Below are 7,457 nucleotides of genomic sequence, written 5' to 3' on the forward strand. Positions count from 1 at the left end.
TACAGCAGGCTTTGACTTGGTTATTATCATCAAAAAAAAAAATATAGTTAAGCCAAATTCAGCAGGACTTGTCAAGTACTGAGGCCCTTGACTGGTAAGACTATTAGAACTTATTAAAAAAAAACAAAACAAAAAACCACAAACAAACAAACAAACCCAAGAAAACACAGCTTGAAGTTAAGTATATTTGGAGGAGACAGGAGGAACAGAGGGGAAACTAGTAGATTTTGGTCAGGAGGCTGCACATGGCTGTGGCAGCATTTGATCTTGGAAGGTTCAGCCTAAGTGTTTATAACCAGATGAAGTGAGTGCTTAGGAGAAGGGAGATTCTTGGAGTGCTCACAGGTGAGGACTGAGTCATCTGCAGCATTATTTATATTAGAACACTGTAGGGCAGGTTACAGGGTTGTTTTGAAAGCAGATGGAATTAGAACTAAAATGTAAAGATCTCCATTCAGTACAAAATCTGATGCAGTTTTGCTTGGAGAACTACACAAACTCCTGAAGTGACATTTGCGTAACGTGGTCCTGACATAAGAATCAGATGGTTTCTGGCTGCGCACCAGCAGCAACATGTATGCCCTTGACTAGCGAAAAATTCTACGTGGCAGGTAATGCGCACGTGTTAATGGAAAAATGTTCTTCCAACTGGTCATATTCAGGGAAAACACTAGTGTACAGGACAGCGTTCATAAAAGTAAAAAAAAAAACCAAAAAACAGAACTCCCCACCAACACCACAGATAATAAATTTTGAAAGAAAAAAAATGTAATTCACAACAAAAGACTATATACCTCTGCTAAGTGGAAGTCTTTCCTTCAGGCACCAACAGCTTACCCTCACCAGAGCCTAAAGAATGAGTTTTAAAGACCTTATGAAAGCCACTCTGGTTTTTCTCTGGTGCAGAGCTCCTTTCCAGTTTTCAGACACACATTGCCAGGGCCTTTATTGTTCAAGTTGAGTATAATTAGGGAAGGTTCCCACCTGTGCTACTGCTGTAATATTTAGAATTTTGTTACACTACAAGTAAGTTCTTCGGCTGTGTGTGGCAACCATGTTTCTATTGAAAAAAAACCCAAAAGTCATGCAGTCCCACTGAGGGCTGGGATAGAAGCAGAAATAACATACGGTCCTTTTCTATCAGGGGAATGGAGGCAGCAGCTAGAAGTAAAGCCACAGGAGTAAGAAACAAGTTTCCTAAGCAGCTAGTATCGTAAGGAACACCTCAGTATAGCACTCTGCACTTACTAAAGGCTTGTTTGTGGGTTTGGTTTTTTTTTTTGGTTTTGTTTCTTTTTTTTCTTAAATACTAACCTTTGCTTGTTAGGTGACATTTATTAACGAGTAGGCATATGATACATTTCATTTAGTATGGCAACAAGGTGACACCAGTTGTAACACAGGAGCTCATGGGTTACTAGCGTTGAATAATAGATAAAAATCCAGTGGAGACCAAGCTTCACGAATTCTGCTGACAGAGTGGTTTGTTACCGTGCGCTTTTAACCATCATTATGAGCATTTAACAGCTCAGGTTTATAATGACTGCAATGCTGTATCGTGAGCTTGTTTTTTGTTTGAGCCTTGACACAGCCTACAAGTCAGGAAAGGCTTAACTGGAGGCAGGCACTGTATTTTCAGAGCAATTAAGACTTACCTTAAGATTACCAGCACACAGAACATGTAGGCAGTAATTCTTACATATACTATGGCATTCCTTAATAAGGCTTTATTCTGCCAGCTCCTACAGTAGTGAGTTGTGATTATTTTTTTTTTTTTTTTTGGTGTGCGGGCAGTGGGGCCAAATATGTGTTTGATCAGAGGTATGGAAATGTGTATTACCACTGATTTCAGGGGAAAATAATTACTGGTGTTATTCACCATTCCTTCCTTCCTTGACAGGTACTTGTTCCCTAGGTACTTCCTAGGGTATAAACAATTAGTCCACAGAATTTCAGAAGATGCCAGATGTCCTTCAGAGTGTACAAACCTGTTTTGCAAGCTCTGTTGCACATAGGAATTGTGTAAACTCAAACGCTAAATTTTTAACAGGGCTAGCAGTTTGTTTTTCCACTTACGAACAGCTGGTCCTCAAAACAAAACCTAAGAGGAATCGTGATAATTTTACTGGCAAAATATCTATTGGAATGTAAATGGTCATGTTGTCTTCAAGTTTTAAAGCATTATAAAAGCTTTTCTTGTTTAAATCTCTTTTGCATTAAAATGTTTAGAATAAATATACTAGCTCTTCATTTAATAAATACTAAAAAGCTTTTCTTACTGAGAACCACCCATATAAATCCGTCATCACGACTGACTTAAATTATCAAAGCACTGCTTGGAAAAGAAGAGGCTGGACCAGCTCAGGGTTAACATGCAGGGACTGGGGTGCAGAGAAACTGTCTCCCGCACAGTCACAGTTCTACCCATCCTTGCACTGCCTTCTAGCTCTTGTTAGACCCTCTGCTGAGTCAGTCTATCTCATTAAATTTAGCTACAGAACAATCCACTTCCTTTTTCCTCATGGATTACTGAGATGAATCAGCTCTTAAGAGGTGTCTGACAAATGCCAGAGCTGGTATAAAGTAAGAATGGGGAACAGGACCTCTTTTTTAGTGACAGCAAGCTATTCACACACTAAACAAGGTTGCTTCACCACTCGTTTGCAGCTTGTGATAAGTCAGTCCTACAGCAGTGAAATGGAGGTCCTCATTCGTATGACATTAGGAACAGTATTCTGTACTTGAGTAGTAACTTTCATCCAAAGTTCTTACAAGTATTTACACCCTAGCTGATATACCTATGAAACACCAATGTTTTAGTTATGTGAACTGAAGCAGAAAAGACAGATAGATTTCACTAGAAGGCTTCAAACAGGTTAACATCTTCAAGCAGCTAACAGCTCACCACCTACAGGTAAGCTTTGTAAACTCCACTAAACAGCCGCAGCCTAAGGGGGAAGGAGGGTGGTTTTACACGCTGGGTTATGAGTAAATTGACTCAGTTTACCTTGAGATCAGCTAAGTTCCTGACCTGCTGCAAAATGGGAATGAAAGCATTTGGCTGAGATTGGGCAGAGCAGGAAAGGAATAAGACTTCCCTTCTGGTGTGGCAGCAAGTTGAAATTCAACTAAAGCATCATGAGCCATGCCCTGAAATTTAAAGGTATTCAAATATGTACATCAGCTATGCACTTAAATGAGTAGCCTAATACTTAGAAATGCTTTGAAGTCAGAATGAGCCTTTGGAAACAAAGCCAAAAGAACAAGTTATTTACCTAGGAAGAAGAAAAGACAAGCGTTACAAGGTAAATTATTAAAATAAAAATATAGGAAACTGCTCAGCTATGAAAATGCCATTCTAGAAGCATAGCTTTTTATCTGAGGCTTATGTGAAGGAACCATCTCAAAGGACACTCTAGAAATTAAGTTTAGCATTACTTAGAAGAAGCAGATGGAGTAAAATGAGTCCAGAAAGTTTTCGTGGAAAACATGAATTAAGGCTGTACCCAAGTACAAGCGATATACCTCTCTTGGAGGAAGGCTGTGTAAGAGTTTTTCTAAATAACTTCCATAACATTAATGAGGCCTGACACTGAAGTGAAAACACTGAACTAGTTTAAGTTTGGTTAGGTGCCAGGAGATTATAAATTAATATTAGTAAACTCTGACAAATTCTCTTTCCAGGTAGTCTGTGGAGATGTAGCTGAGAACTTGAGAACAAAAAACACACACTGTTTCAGCACTGTGTCTTTTTCAAGAGCCAAGTCTATGCTAAGCTTTGTTGGTGTTCCTGGAAGCATAAGTGAATTACAAAGAGGCTTTTATATTTGCACAAGACCATGTATAATCCAAACGAAGATATCTTGACCTGGAAACGTTTTTTCACCGATTTGTTTGTTCTAACCCTGCTATTTAACGAATGCTGTTTCTGACCTGTTACTCTCCCTCTGCTGGACACTCACATAATTGCTGCATTTGTGTTCTTAATGTATTTTAAGCTATTTGATTGGAAAAGATTGAAATTAAAGTCTTCTTTGGTTTTCCAAATGTAGCACCATAGCGTAAGCTCTCTTCTGCAGTTGTAGAATTACTCCAAGCTTGCAAAGGGGCATCTGGCATCCTCAAAGGAATTTAGCAACTTAACTCTTACATGTTGCATTGTGTGTTGGTGATGAGTACTTCTGAGCTGGATTCTTTTTTGAGGTCTCCAATCTACAGTTAAAGCCTTTTCTTTTGGAGCAGTTAAAGTATATACTGCAGGCTTCAAAAAAGGCATAAAATTAGGTTTTTTTTTTTTTTAATTAAGATAGCAAAAGAACTACATGGGTCCGTACACCAAAATATGAGTTTATAATTCTGTGTCCATCTCCTTACCTCTCAAATATTTTATATACTCAGCTCATTATTCTCCAAGGTAGTCATGTGTCTCTCACTTTTGTACGTATACACAACCTTTCTCTTGCTTGTATATCTCTAGAAGACTAAAAGTCGTCTTTTTTTACAAGTGCCATCCCTTTTTTTCAGGTGACTTTAATGGAAGCTCAGAGTTCTCAGCTCTGTGATCTATTGCTGAGTTAGCCTGTTGTTAAGATTTGAAAAATCTCTAAGTTGGGTGCTAGTTCGTTCTTTGTTCAAGACGCATCTTTTTGAATGCACAGTCACTGCAGTTTTCTCCTTAACAGAATTTATTCTGTGGTTTTGATATCACAAGCCTCTAGACTGATAAATAGGAGGAAGAGGGTGGTTTAGCTAAATAGTTTTGCCATCAAAATTGTTTGTTATTTGTGGGGTTTTTGCTATCAAGGCCTAAAATACACAAAGATGGGGGTTTAGGTGTGCACATCGTGAAGAATCTATACATAGTTTATACAGCTTACAGCAGTTGAAAATTTTGTAAATAGCAGAAGGATTGCTTAACGTGGAAGGAATGTGCTGAGCAAAGAATGTGCATTCAAGGAAGGGAAGAATGAGATCACTTTAATGATGCATACAGCGACTGAGTTAGGATTGGAAAGGTTAAAGACAAGAGGGAATATATTTTGAAGAAAGGTAAAGAGTGTGTGGTTTTAGAGATCTGAAAGCCAGGTGTAGGATTGGTGGGAGGAGGTATCATAGTTAAGATCCTGAAGCAGCTGAAAATAAATCGTGTTAAGTACAGTCCAGCTGTTCTTATGCTTTCATCTTGATTAGCAGCATTTTGATTAGAAAATTAACCTGCTTTGTTAGAGTAAATTTGTTTTCACCTATAAATCTGTTGAATGTGGAAAGTAAGTATTACAAGCCTAAGATACATAGATTCTATAGAAGTGATAAATAGAAACAGGGGATGTTTTTGCTTACTGTGACTTGAGACAAATTTGAGAATCCCAGGGGCTGGGACGCTGAGTTGACTGCTCAACAATGACAACTTTTAAGTGCCAGATCCTCAGGAGATGTTCTTCCACTAGCTGTAGGCTAGTATTGTTCTAGCAGTAGACAAGTAACAGAATTTGCAATTCTGGATTCTATCAAACTGTCAGTCTTGTAGCTTGATATAGAGGTAAAAAAATGCAAAAAAAAGGTGGCTAGCATTTAAAGTGGGGCTTACAGTCTAACAGAGACGCACAAATTGAGTACCCACTATCAAACAGAATTCAGCTGTACTTCATATATTTTTTCTAGACTGTGTTATTAGAGAATGTTTTCGTGAGATCATGAAAATGTTGAACTTAACACTGAAAATATCAATACAGGGTGTTAATGCAGGGTATGTAACATGCTGTTTATTCACACCCTTTCTTATTGCAGTGACTCCCTGACATGGAGAAGCTCAGAGTTGCCATGTCCTCTGTTGGCTTCCATAACATCTCTAGGTCAGATCTCCTGTATTATACATGTGGTAAGAGTTTTATAACACTTATATTTCATATGGAAAGTTTTACATGCTGTCTTGTCTGTCTCCAGGGAGGTGGGAACAGGAAACTAGTTCCATGTGGGATTTTCATGTGCTTTCTTTTCCCCTTTTTAATTCTCAACAATTCCAGTTGAGGGAGCGTTTTGTCCATTAGAGAGCCCTTAAGATTTTAGTTTCGGTAACGACTAAAGCAAAATGGCATTATTGTTATAAAGAAAGAATAACAGTGTGATGGGATTTTTAAAGCTGTCCTTCTATAGCTAGTTAACATGTTAACATTGTTGCAGAAAATAATTACTTCATTATGAAATTGTGAGAATGAAATTGTGAGCTTGTTTCTAAATAGGACTAATTATTCCAGAATTATTCTGTATTTTTTATTCTAGAGAAGGCAATTTGCACAGGGAATTATTCTGGAATAGGGATGGCTATATCAGTTACAGTTTCCTTTCTGTGTTGAGAGAGGGAGCACATTGGCACTGTGATGCTGTACTTGGGAATTTGAAATAAAGTAATTGTGTGTTACATAAACTTGTCCACAAACACTGAATGGCTGGAGAATTCGCTTAAAATTATCAAAAGGAAAATTCTGGTGAGACTTTAGTGTATGCCAAGCACTTTCCATCATTCATAACTGTTCATACACATTTATTTTTGTTGTAACTTCATTACTCCTGTTGGCATTATACCACTGATTAGTTTTAGGCTTTTTTGTCCATCTGCAAAGTCACTAAAATAGTAGCATGCGAGAGATTATTTTTCCGACATAAAATGTAGAAATGAAAAGAACAACATAAAATGAAAGAAATTAAGAAAAAAATTAAGTTTACATTCTGTAAAAACTATCACATGGACATAAAACTGTCACTGGCAGTCTAACAAGTATTAGCTTAATCCAAACTTGCTTGCACAATTACTGTTTTACGCATTGTCCTTCATAGTTACATAATTATGTTGGCACATGTGGAAAGGCAGGCAAATGAAAAGGTATTTTCTTTCCCCAAGGGGTTTATAGTCTATTAACACTGCTTTTCTGTGCTATGCACCTAATCTTTTCCATAAGTTGTTTCCTAGCTCAGTAAACTTCGAACGTACGAAGGGATACAGAAATTGTCTGAGATTTAGCTGACAATGTTATTTTAATTATTATTTTTAAGGAACATTTTTCTCTTCAGTTGTTTTGTTCTTTAATCTTTCTTGGAAATACCAGATGTAGCAATGGCAATATCACTCTTTTCAAAGCAGTGGTCTAATTAAAATGTGCTGAACTGAACAGGCAAAATCCACATTGTTCTTGATTTTGCACTGTACCCAAATGACATCAAAAAATATTGTGTCTAAACCCAGCATTGTTCTGTGCAGCTTGTGAAAGTTAATGAATATGATGAATCCTTTAATAACCCCTTCCTTTGGTTTATTAGCAGTGTGTACCCCATTCCTAGAACAGCTTGTGTCCTCCCAGCCATACAGTTAAAGCACACATCTAACAAAATACGGATTTCTGAAAATTTTAATGCTTTTTTATGAGATAACTGTCTGTAAGACTGCTGTTCTTTGAAGTGCA

Source organism: Leptosomus discolor, chromosome 14 (assembly GCF_034619465.1).
Source record: "Leptosomus discolor isolate bLepDis1 chromosome 14, bLepDis1.hap2, whole genome shotgun sequence".
In the NCBI taxonomy this organism is placed as follows: Eukaryota; Metazoa; Chordata; class Aves; order Leptosomiformes; family Leptosomidae; genus Leptosomus; species Leptosomus discolor.